General features: G+C 38.3%; 1 pseudogene; it reads left to right on the top strand.

Moving 5' to 3' along the window:
• The first annotated feature begins 4,161 nt into the window (after positions 1–4,161).
• LOC114500437 lies at positions 4,162–4,583 on the top strand (annotated as a pseudogene).
• The last annotated feature ends 8,771 nt before the right edge of the window (positions 4,584–13,354 follow it).

Here is a 13,354-nt window from a genome sequence, read left to right as displayed (position 1 = left end):
GGGAGAGAAGAACAGTGAGGAGAAGAGGTAGAATGAGGTTAAAATGAGGAACAAGTGAGAGGCCCCACTATTGGAAGGAACCATCCAAGGCAAATGTTCAGACACATTGTGAAAAACTTGGAAATAAGATCAATGGAGGTCACCTGTCTCTTCAACATCACACTACAGCATGTTTTGCAAGCCTTCCTGCAGGTCATTTAAACTGTCTGGGGGAATGTACCCGAGTTTGACTTTGCTATTTAACATTTGATTAGAACCCAAACATAACAAGTTACACATTAACTTGTAGATTTCCGTGCAGGAACGAGATAATCCCAAAGATTATAGTTTTATAGCCAAAACTCTTTTTAATGTACATTTACACCAAGAGAACAGAAAAATGGTCTGTAAAGAGATGAAAGATTCCAGAAATGAATGGAAGGAAGAAAATGAATAGAGCAGACCAGAGGAAGGCACAGCTAAAGTTACCAAGAGAGTATCAGCAGATTCACCCCTACACAGACACACACAGAGGAATTAACTGAGTCAGAAACTCAAAAGACAGCCCACCCAATGATTGTGCTGCACGGATCCCAACACCTGAAGCCAGGAATTCCAGGATGTGGATTCTTCCTGCTACTCAACACAATCATCTAATCCCCAACATCCTGGGGATGGAGGGAGGGTAGGTGGGTGATGGTCAGAGGAGAGGAGACAGGTGAAGATCCAGTGAAACTAGTCAGGAGACAGCTCATTGCTAAAGGCTTCTGACATCAATACTATAAATGTGAAAATACTAGACTACTTATGGACTCAAATATCACAATTTCAGCATTTTATGTATTAAATAACATAAAGTAGATAAAATTCACCTTTACAAATGCAATAATCTTATTTTTCTGAATTCTAATACACAGAAAGGCCACCGTCTCTGGACCCAAGTTGGAAAGTATGATTTCTTCTAAAAAATGTTCCGATGTTTTATCCATTCGTTGAGAAGGAAAGAACAGAAAATGATATCAGATGGCTCAAAGCCATATCTTAGACAAGTGTTTTCTGCCTTGACCAAAATCCCTACTGACAGTGGAAGTCAGCTTATTTTTGGAGTGCAGAAATGTAATGAAAATTTTGCCTCCTTTTTCAGGAAAGAAGCCATGCAGGGAATGTAGACATTTGTGTAAGACTGTTTTTGAAACTATGGATAATTTTTCCACTAAGTGATAAAGACAACAAACATTACTTGTGGAGATACAGTGTAGGTTTGCTTTGGGAAAATGAGGAGTGGGGCAACATCTTGTCTGGGTCCAGCCCTCTGGATTCCCCGGCTCAGAGGGAGAACAAAGACAGATCACAGACTGGAGCAGAATTAAGCATTAAGATGGTGAAGAGATGCCCAAAAGATGCAAAACAACTTATATGGCTTCTTCCTTCTGGAGGTTCACAGAAGTTCAAATTACACATGGAAGAAAAATGAGCCTGTGAAATGCCTTTTGTTCTGCGCACACTTGATCTTCAGGATTTCAATCTGTTTTGAGTGTAGACTATATTATAGAGCATAAAAGGAATGATGCATATGTATTAACTTACAATCTCATGTACATGAAGTATAAAACTGAGAAAGGTCCAATAATAAAGATAAGTACACCTGACTTAAAAATCCTGATTTTATGTTAAAATTGGTGTCACCACATTAGAGGAGAAAGAAACCAAAAGCAAAGCACAAGTGTCTGGTGAGGCCCTGTGCAAGTGCTAGGCCCATTGAACACATCATTTTAGTTGTTTTCTTTAGTAAAAGCATTTGGATAGTATTACCCCCCTATACAGCTGCAGAAACTTCAATTTGGGGAAGGACAAAGAGAAAAACTGTGAATCCATTTTGCAATTATTTCCTGAGCACCTATTGTTGTCCAAGTACTCTGCCAAATGCCACCGGGATAAAAGTGAATGTGAGAGCATCCCACCCTTAGTGGGGGAGACCAGTAAAAGACAGACAAACAAAAGCTACCAAAAAGATCATGAGGCCGCTTACAAAGTTATCAGAAAGATGATGTGAGATTGAAGAGAGAGAAAGAGAGAAACTAGAATTAGTTGCTTACAGGTGGATGTTTGGCCAGAGGAAATACTAAACACTACATTCAGCATTCATAGGAGAATTGGACCCAATTATTATAGGACTCATCTGAAATAATAGTTTTTATAAGAATACGCATAACAATTTAAAAATTAATAATAATAATAATGTCCACATTTTTTGCTATATTATGTTTGTTTACCAGGCAGTAGCAATTAAAATGGCGTGCTAATACTAAAATAGAAATAGAAAGATCAAAAGAATCAAGGAAAAATTCATAACCAGAAATTTGATACAAAATACAGGCAGCATTTTAAGTAAGTACAGAGAGAATAGACTACCGTTTAAGTAAACATTGTTACATCATTACCACATACTTTAAACAAAATATAAAAAATCCTACATATAAGTGAAAAATGTTATCAGTAATTTATAACCTTTTAGAGACAAAGCTCTTATAATACAACCAAAGTCAGACAATATTAAGAAAAGTATCTGTAGCCCTGGCCGGCATGGCTTGGTTGGTTGAAGCATCATTGGGTACACAAATGTCACCAGTTCGATTCCTGTTCAGGGCACATGCCTGGTTGTGAGTTCAATCCCTTATTGAGGCACATATTGGAAGCAGCTGATTAGTGTTATTTCTCTTTCACATCTTTCTTTCTCTTTCTCTCTGTCTGCCCCCTCTCTCAAATGAAAAGAAAATAAACATTTAAAAAATGTATTTATAGGTCTGATCACATATAAATTAAAAACTTTTTATGTGGCAAAAATAAAGTAAAACAAAACAAGCACAAAATTCAAGCTTAAAGGTATGACAGAGGGGAAATATTTCAATATATAAAAAAATATTTGCCATTATATATGTAAATAATTTATAAAATGTATACACATGAAAAATAAACACATCAAGAAGAAAATGCCAAGAACATTAAACTTCATATCCAAACAGCTGAAATATAAAATGTAAATAAATAAATTTAAGTGTCATTAATATTCAAATAAATGTAAAATAAAACACAATAAAATCAAAGTTGACAAAGATTAAAATAAATAATGATGCAAATATTAGCCAGCATATGTGGAGATGAAAAGATTTATATACTGTTGGTATACCAGAGGGCCTCTTCATAATGTGTATCAAAAGTCACCTTAAAATTTTTTTACTTTTAATAATTTTTATTTTTAAATTACATTTTAAGTTTGGCTTTTATTTCATAATCATAAACTGAACTCTACAATATAGCTACAACTATAAGGGGTAAGGAAAATATGGAACCTGCCCTGGCTGGTGCAACTCAGTGGATCGAGTGTGGGCCTGTGAACCAAAAGGTCACTTGTTCAATTCCCAGTCAGGGCACATACTTGGGTTATAGGCCAGGTCCCCAGTAGGGGGTACATGAGAGGCAACAACACATTGATGTTTCTCTCTCTCTCTTTCTCCTTCCCTACCTCTCTCTCTAAAAATACATAAAAATAAAATCTTAAGAAACAAGAAAGAAAACATGGAACCCAATGAACTGAGGTGAGAGCATGAAGATTATAGAACATTCCAAACCAAGGGAGGTGAAGGGGTGCTCTCCTGAGCTACAGAAGGAATGATCTAGTGGTTAAGATAAACCCCAAGTAACATTAGAGTTGTCCAGTCAGTAATGGTGATCTTCTTGCTGCTCTTGCCATTCCTGGACCCATAGCACTCCATGGCTGTCAGAACATCCATGCCGTCTTTCACCTGGCTGAAGACCACATGCTTGCCATCCAATCACTCAGTGCAGATGAAAAACTGAGAACTGTTTGCATTGAGTGCAGCACTTGCCATGGACAAGACCCATAAACTTCAGGATAAAGTTCCCATCACCAAATTTCTCTCGAGAGATAGGCTTACTGTCTGTGCCATTGTGATGTGTGAAGTCACCATCCTGGCACATAAATCCTGGAATAATCTGTGAAAGCAGGAACATTTATAACCAAATCCTTGCTCCCCAGGTCTCAGAGCATGCAAGTTTCCTTCTGTCTTTGGAACTTCCTCTGCAAACAGCTCAAAGGAGATACAGCCTGTTGAAGAAGATGGGGTTGCAGCTGGATCGGGGTGCCATTTGCCAGCTTGTGCTCCTGACTCACCACTGTTTGCTCTGGCAGAGGAACAAGTCAGTCAGGAAGCTATGCCACAGCAATGGCTTTTAAAGATACTGAAAATACACCTGTGGAGCTAGAGGTGGCAATTTACCCACTTACAATCGCTCTAATCAGCCACAATATAAAGTCTTTGGAGAAGGTGTGTGCTGACTTGATCAGAGGTGCAAAGGACAAGAATCTCAAAGTGAAAGGACCAGTTCAGATGCCTACCAAGCCTCTGAGAATCACTACAGGAAAAACTCCCTGTGGGGTGAGTTCTAAGACCTAGGGTCAAATTCAGATGAGGATTCGCAAGCCATTTGTTGACTTGCTCAGCCCTTCTGAGATTGTTGAGCAGATTTCTTCCATTAGTATCACTCCAGGACTCAAGGTTGAAGTCGCCATTGCAGATGCTTAAGTCAACCTTTTAAACAAATTCACTATCAGTTGTAAATAAATAAATAACAGTTGACATACAATATTATATTAGTTTCAGGTGTAAAATCTAGTGATTAGATGTTATATAACTACTAAGTGATCGTGCTGATAAATGTCATATCCACCTGACACCATACATACTCATTACAATATTATTGACTATGCTGTACTTTACATCCTCATGACTATTCTATAACTACCAATTTGTACCTCTTAATCCCTTCACCTTTTTTACCCATTTCCCCAATGCTTCTCCCATGTGGCAATCTTCAAAATGTTCTCTGTATCTATTAGTCTGTTTCTGTTCTGCTTATTCATTTATTTTGTTTCTGTTTTTAAATTCAACTGTTGATAGATATGTATTTATTGCCATTTTATAATTCACATTTTTTAATTTTTTCTTCTTCTTAAAGAAAGCCTTTTAATATTTCATGTAATACTGGTTTGGAGGTGATGAATTCCTTTATCTTCTTGTCTGGGAAGCTCTTTGTATGTCCTTCAGTTTTAAATGATAGCTTTGTCAAGTCGAGTAATCTTGGTTTTCACCACTTTGAAAATTTCTCTCCTTTACCTCCTGGCCTGCAATGTTTCTGTTGTGAAATCAGCTGACAGGTCTATGGGAGCTCTCTTGTAGGGAACTAATTGTTTTTGTCTTGCTTATTTTAAGAATCTCTTTTTGTCTTTAACTTTGGCGTTTTAATTATGATGTATCTTGGTGTGGGCCTCTTTGGGTTAATCTTGTTTATATCTTTCTGTGATCCCAGGATTTGTATGGCTATTTCCTTCAACGGGTTAGGAAAGTTTCCATCATTATTTCTCTACTTAGGTTTTTAATCCCTTGCTCTCTCTCTTCTTTTTCTAGCATCACCACAATGTGAATGTTGGTATATGTGATATCGTCCCAGAGACTCCTACTATTCTCATTTTTTGGATTCCTTTCTTCTTTTCGCTGTTCTCATTGGGCATTTCCTGCTTCCTTATCTTCCAAATTTCTGATTTGGCCCTCTGATTTATCTACTCCATTGTTGGTTCCCTGTAATATATTCTTTATTTCAGTTAAGTTATACTTCATTTCTCACTGGTACATTTCTGTGTTTTCCAGTTTTGTTTTTTCTATGCCTTTGTGTGGAAGTTATCACTAGGTTTATCTACTATTCCCCTACATTTATTGAGCATCCTTATAACCAATGTATTAAACTCTACAACCTATGGAAAGTTTGTCTTCATTTTAATTAGTTCTTTTTTTAATGGAATTTTGTTCTGTTCTTTCATTTGGGACATGTTTCTTTGTCTCTTCAATTTGGCAGCCTGCTTGTGTTTGTTTCTATGTATTAGGTATAGCTGCTACACCTCCCAGGATTGTTAGAGTGGCCTTGTATAGTAGATATCTTGTAAGGCTCAGTGGCAGAGGTTCTCTATTCACCCAAGCTGAACACTTCAGGTGCATGCTCCCTTTACCCATGTGGGCTGTATACACTCTTCTGTGGTAATTGAGCTTCAATTTCTATTGACCTGACAATGGGAGGTATTACTCCCTAAGTCAATTGACTACAAAGAGTGGCTGTGACCACCATGGAGGATCGGCTGTATAGCAGCCTACCCCACAAAGCACGACTTACTTCAGTCAGGTTTCTGGGCCTATTGCCACTTAGCAAGATGCACAAAGCATGCAAAGGCCAAATGTTGATTGTTTAAAACAGATTAGGGAAGTCTAAAGCATGATCAAAGGCTCGTTGTTCATATGGGAAAGCCACTAAAAGCAGCAAGTTGGTAGGAAACAGGGTCTCAGGGGATCAGCAGGGGGAAGCAAAGAGTGGTAACAGGTTTATGTAGACTCAGGGTGTTTTGCTTGTCTTTGTGGAGGGAAGTCTCATCCAAGGAACAATGGCTTCTGCCAGCACCTCTGTTTCTGAGAAAGCTGCCATTCCAGCTCTCAGCCTGTTGCTAGACAAACAAATTATATCTATTTCTCCCATGCACCTTTCACCTTGCAAGGTGTTGTCCCAGCATGGGAGCTCAAAGCATGTGATTCTAAATGTATGTATAGTCCTTTTAGGAGCTATGCCTGAGACTCCAGGAGTCCCTCCATATCACTCAACTATACTCCCTGCTGGTTTTTACAAACATACATTATGGGGACTTTACTTCTTGGCACTGGAACACTGTGCTTGGAGGTCTGGTGTGGGGCTGGGACCCTTCTTCCACAGGGAGGATGTCCGCAGTGGAAACATCCCTCCAAAATTTTATCCCTCCACACTTGGGTGTGGTAGCAGCCTATTCCACATCTCTGCTCCTCCTATCAGTCTCATTGTGGCTTCTTCTTTATATCCTTAGTTGTGGCACTTGTGTTTAGCTGGATTTTAGGTGGCTTTGAACATGATTATTCTGTAGTTTAGTTGTAGTATTTACGTGGTTATTATGGGAGGATTTGAGTACCACATTTACCTACAACACTACTTTGACTAAAACCCTAGCACAAAAGTCTTACTAAAGGATATGACCTAATAATTTCACTTCTAGGAATTATCCTAAGTAAATGTATAAACACATACAAGAAAATTATTCATCACAGAATTGCACATAAAAAGAAATGTTAGAAATCATTTGAAGGTTCTTTACATGGAGTTTTGAAGAAGAAAAGTAGTGTATTTCCAATACAATTTAATACAGAAGTTAAGACAAAGGGAGCACCTCCTTGTTTTTCTACTTAGAAAGATGTGAAAACACATGTAAAACAGTTACAAACAAGTATACATAATATCATCTAATTGTGGCAAGATAAAAAATTACTGTTATGTTCACTTAATTATTCAAAAAATATTTATTAAGCCCAACTATGCTCTAGCTTCTATTCTACAATGTTGGGGGTCAAAGAGTTAGGAAAAAAAGAAACAGATATAGTCTCAATTTTCATAAAATTTACATTCTCATGGATAAAGACAATAAGTAAACAAGAAAATAAATATTATATTAAATGATGACAAGTTCAAAAAAGAAAAGTATATACCAGGGAGAATAGTAAGTGCTGAGAATAGGAAATTGCTGCTTAATAGAGGGAAGACTTTTCTAGGTAGAGTGAAATTTGAGCTGCATTCTGGAGAAAAGACTTTTATGAAGAAAGAAATGAGAGCAAAAACTGCAGTGTGGAAGAATGTGTGGGGTAACGGACGACCATCAAGGAAGCCAGTGTGGCTGTATCACAATAAGCAAGGGACAGAATGGTCAGAGGTGAAGTTGATATGAGGTCTTTTGGGAACTGAAAAAATTATTAGTTGCTGAAGGTGAGTTGGCAATTTCATGGAGATTTCTTTGCAGTGGGGTGACATTTTACTTTCAATTTTAAAAGATCCTTCTCAGTACTGTGTTGAAAGCACACTGAGAAAAGAGTAGGGTACAGTACAATAACAATGATCATACAAGGCAATCATTTAGAAACCTATTATAACAATCCAAGAAAGATATGGTAGTAGCTTGGATTAAAATGATAGTACCTTATGTAGTTCACAATGGCCTAACTCAGGACATAAAGGATAGTGCCAAGATTTGCTTTTAGTGATTTGCAAACACTTTAATGCTCTCAGTATTCACCAGTGGTACTAGAATGGATTTGCATCCTCTTCTGGTCCAGCAAAATTCACAACTGCTAACATATTTCTGGTAGGCCTTTTCTAAGCCCATTCCTACCATTTCACTGGTGCCTCTTCTTCTGAATTACATTCCTGACCCGGTTGCTCTTTGTATTGTGCCTGGCTGTGTTGGATATCCCTCAGGATCCTCTGCAATGGGGGACAGCAAAAATCCCCATTTACTTCAACTCTCTACATTTATGGTTCCTGATTCCCATTGGTGGATATTTATCTTGGATCCTAGAGAGCTCAATATCATCATTTGTATGTCATAATGTCTACAAAGATACAGGAATTTCTCCCATTGGCTTAGTGGTAAAAGTTTCCCTTGAACTCAATCTTCTGTTCTCTGTAATTGGGTTCAACATCCCTGCATAAGCCTAAGATAGAATTTACACCAGAGGGTCCTCTTGGAAATGTGTGAGAAATACAGGTGGAAGAAACTGGATGATTTGATCCAAGGACCTTTATTTGGTGCTTTGCTGAGAGAAAGGCTGAGTTGGGGTGGACTTCAGCACAAGGGAATGACAAGAGTGGGTTTTTTAAAAGAAAAAGCATGGGAATTGTGAGGGGATAGAAAAGGGATTAGTCTCTTGTTCTTCCAGGCAGGTGCCTCAGGGTTCTGGGACGTGAGCCTGGACAATGGGTTAGGTAAGAGCCAGGCTACTTCCAGATACAGGAGGGTGAGTCTGGCCACCAATTAGTGTGGCTGTCACTAGATGTCTGTTGTGCACAGTGGAACAGAGTTTCAGTAAGACTGCAGGCTACGAGTTGAGTTGGGATAACTGAGTCATGAGCAGTCCAGCAGACAGTTGGAAACTGGCCTGACTGGGTCATTAGCAGTCTGGCAAGTTGGAGATCTGGCCTGGTCCTTTCAGGTCTTTTAATCAGGACTTGAATGACTAGTAGAGTTGGAAAGAGTTAATTTTTTTGAGGCTTTACTCTAGGTTAGGCACTGGCATTATCTCATTTGATAAATACAATGATAAGTGGTGAGATGAAAGACTGAGACATTAACTGAGACCAAGATCACATAGTCAGAAAGTAGTGAGAAAGGACTCTGAGTCAATGTTCCATGTAAATACACGAGTTTAAGGAGACTAGTGACAGTAGCTTTCTTAAGAGGACACATCAACCCAAATTCTCATAACCTTGTCATCTGCAAGCATAATGCCACATGATAATTACCTCAAAACTTCATGGCTTCTAAAGTGAGTAAAATAAAAGTATGGACACACAGCAGAAGCAGAAAAAACTCAGAGTTCAATAGAAAAAGAATGATGCTCTTCGTTTCTACATCCTCTGGCTTTCAACATGCTACTTGTTATTGTTGGGCACTGTCCTGAGAGATAGGAAGAGAAGTTTACCAAAGGTATGATCTGATACCTCTGTGAAATAATAAGAAATATGTGAGGGGGACCCCCCAAAAAAGGAAATATTTTGGGAGGTCAGGCCCATTGTAGTGTTGGCTTCCCCCATTAGGTGAGTATTCTGGGAACCCATCTGTTTCAGTGTACCAGCTGGCATTGTTGTGAGAGGCTGTGTTCAGCTTCAGTGAATTTTTTTTGAAGATTCTTTTCAACATATTTGCTCATTTCATGATGGGTGATTTATGAGCACACCTGGCCACACACTGGCCAAGTGTTTAACAGTTTTGACCAAAAACAACATGACCCTTGTGCTCCACCCTCCCTATTCACCTTATCTCACCCTGGGTGACATTTTTTTTGTTTGTTTCCCTGGATGAAAAAAGTCCAGAAGGGAAATGTTTGCCAATACAGAAGGGGAGAAACAAAAAATAGCAGAAACACTAAAAGGCATCAAAATCTATGAGTTCAAAAACTGTTTTTGAGCAGTGGAAAAAACACCTTGATAGGTGTATTGTATCAAATGGAGAGTACTATGAGGGTGACTGAAGTTTAAAAATGTGAGAATAAATACACAATTTTTATTCATAAATTCTGGGGCTTTGGGGCCCCCAACTTCATCCAAGTTCTTGAAACAAGGATTCTCAAAATATTCATAAGTGCCCTGGCTGGCATAGCTCAGTGGATTGAGCACAGGCTGCAAACCAAAGTGTCCCAGGTTCGATTCCCAGTCAGGGCACATGCCTGGGTTGCAGGCCACGGCCCCCAGCAACCGCACATTGATGTTTCTCTCTCTCTCTCTCACTCTTTCTCCTTCCCTTCCCTCTCTAAAAAATAAATAAATAAAATCTTTTTAAAAATTTTTTAATAATAAAAAAATATTCATAAGTTATAAGATTACTAAGAGCATCTTTTGATCTCATGAGGTGACTCTAGGTAGGCCCCTGCATGGAGGCTGTACCAGAAAACAATAAAAGTCATGATTAGAAGCTTGCTATTTTCATCCCCATGTTCAGCACATCTCCAGAGAGGGGAGAAATGCTGGAAATAGAACCCATAGTACATCCTGCATAAGAAATCCTCCATAAAATGCCAATAGCATTGGTTTCAAATACTTCCAGGTTGGTGAGTACAACCCCATACAGGGAGGTTGATGCACCACAACTCCAAGGAAAGAGAAGCTCCTGCACTCAGAACTTTCTCAGATCCTGCCCTATGTATCTCTTCATCTATATCTTTTAATAGATCTTTAGTAAACTGGTAAACATAAGTGTTTCCCTGAGTTCTGTAAACCTGTCTAAATAATTAATAGAACCTGAGAAGGGGTGTATGGGAATTTCTGCTTTGTAGCCAAGTTAGATGGTTGTTTGTACCTAGGGGACCTGCTGCCTGTGATTGGAATCTGAAGGTCAGACTGAGCCCTTAACCTGTGTGATCTGACACTATACCCCGGTAGACAGTATAAGAATGAGTATATTGCAGGACAGCCAGTTGGTGTTGCAGAATTGGCTGGTGAAGGGAAAACACATATACATCTAATGTTGAAAAGGAAGGCTGGATTATTTTTAATAGACCTGGGTTATCTGATTTTTCATCCTCTTCTCCCTCTCTTGTTGACAAGTATCTCCAACCAGATTTCAGAAGAAGCAGTTAGAAGGAAAAAATATCAGGAGCAAATGCCAAGCAGGATAGACTTAGGTGATCTGTATACCCTTCTCTCTCTAATCAAGGGATTGGAGATGGATTGTCCCACTCCACAGGACTCAGTCAAAGCTGGGATTAGGGGTGGAATAAGGGTGAGGCAAATGAGGCACCTAGAGGGCAAAATTCAAAAACTCCCTCACTCTCAAGTTCCTTTGCACCCTAAATGTCTTTGGCTTCACCCTCCCCCCAGCCCTGGGTGGGCCCCTGGGTCATTGGCTCTCTCTAGTATCTTGAAGAAGGCCTGGGTGAATTCCCTTTCCCTCAGTTTATTCAGAATTATGCTAGAATTTTCCAATGAAATGTAAATTAGAAATCTGACATGAAAACAAGAAGGTCTAAAGGTAGCGGCTTACAAATAACATTCATTAATCATTTAACAATCTCTTATCAAGAACAAAATTTCTGGGAATTGAGATGAAAATGAGAAATGAAAGTAAAAGTCTTTTCTCAGTATTTGACATTGATCTTAGTAATAAAAGGTAGCTGAGGTGGAATGGGCTCATGTGTGTACCTGGTTTTGAGGCCATGGTAATTTATATAACATTTACTGAGACCTACTATACTCAGAAAATATGTTCAAATGTGGCAGAATCTGAGGTGACTCTGACACAGAATCTATCATCTGTAGGCTCACTGCATAACAGTAGAAAGAATATAAACACTGATACAAGACTCAACGTACGAGTGCCAAAGAAAAAAATTCCCAGAGAACTGGAACACGGTGGCACTCATAAGAAAATCTCAAAACTTTGAATTAGACACGTGATGGAACATTGAAGGTCATGACATTTCCTTTGACATTTCCTTCTTGTTTTGACAGCTTTCATCTTCCAAGCAATTGTGTGTCAAGGAAAATAAATTTGAAAAACTACTTCAGGCGAAGCATTTTATCTTCATTAACATTATGTGAGGTAGATAGTACAACTGGAAAAATTCATTCTGCTACTTAGCTGCTCTCATTCCTTTGGTGGCCCTCCCCATACCCAATACTTAAGCAAATATAGCTAGTAACTGTTGGATACTTTATTCAGATCTGTCTCTGATTGCCATTAAAATCTTGCTGACTAGGGAATATAGTCAGTGCTACAACAATGTTCCTAGGTAATATAGTCAATAATATTATAATAACTATGTTTGGTGCCGGGCGGGTACTTGAATTATCAGGGGGTCACTTTGTAAATGATGTGATTATCTAACCACAATATTGTGTACCTGAAACTAATGTAACATAATATTTAATGTCAATTGTAATTGAAAAATAAACATATTTTTAAAAACAAAGAAAACCCCAATTTTCTTACCTAAGCAAAAACATAGAAAAGGGACAAAGTACGTAGGATTTCTAGGAACTGAAAATGATAAGTATGAAATTCACCTGGAAGAATACCTGTGTATCAGCCTATAAAAGTTTGAAATAAATCAAAAGGACAGGGGGTAATCATTTGCTATCAATATTATAATGCATTATATTCAGAGAATGAAAATAAAACAAAATGCTTTCCCTGGGTTTAAGTTTGAAGGACACTGTCAGAAATAACATTGCTAGAAAGCTCCAATATAAAAAAGTTGAGAAGAATAAAATTCTCTTTCTCACCATAAATACATAATCTGCTTTTTAGATATTTTACACAACACAACCTAGAGTCGAATCATCTAAATGAAGTAATAAAACATTGGAAGATTTGTTCATTTTCAAACTAGCCATTTTCAGAAAACAGAACTATAAGACTGGAAAATGGCCCTGGCTAGCATAGCTCAGTGGATTGAGTGTGGGCTGTGAACCAAAGCATTGCAGGTTCGATTCCCAGTCAGTGCACATGCCGGGATGCAGGCCACGGCCCCCAGCAACTGCACATTGATGTTTCTCTCTCTCTCTTTCTCCTTCCCTTCCCTCTCTAAAAATGAATCAATAACACCTTAAAAAAAAGAAGACTGGAAAATGGGTCTAGTCTAAAAGATTTTTACAAGAAACCAAAAATAACAAATTTCATTAACACTGGGACCATGCTTCTCTCTTTTTTCTCTCTTGGGTAATTTTGTTACTATAAAGAGTC

This window comes from Phyllostomus discolor, chromosome 6 (genome assembly GCF_004126475.2).
Source record: "Phyllostomus discolor isolate MPI-MPIP mPhyDis1 chromosome 6, mPhyDis1.pri.v3, whole genome shotgun sequence".
NCBI lineage: Eukaryota > Metazoa > Chordata > Mammalia > Chiroptera > Phyllostomidae > Phyllostomus > Phyllostomus discolor.
The sequence above is the reverse complement of the archived record's forward strand: the minus strand, read 5'-3'. Positions and strand labels throughout refer to the sequence as shown.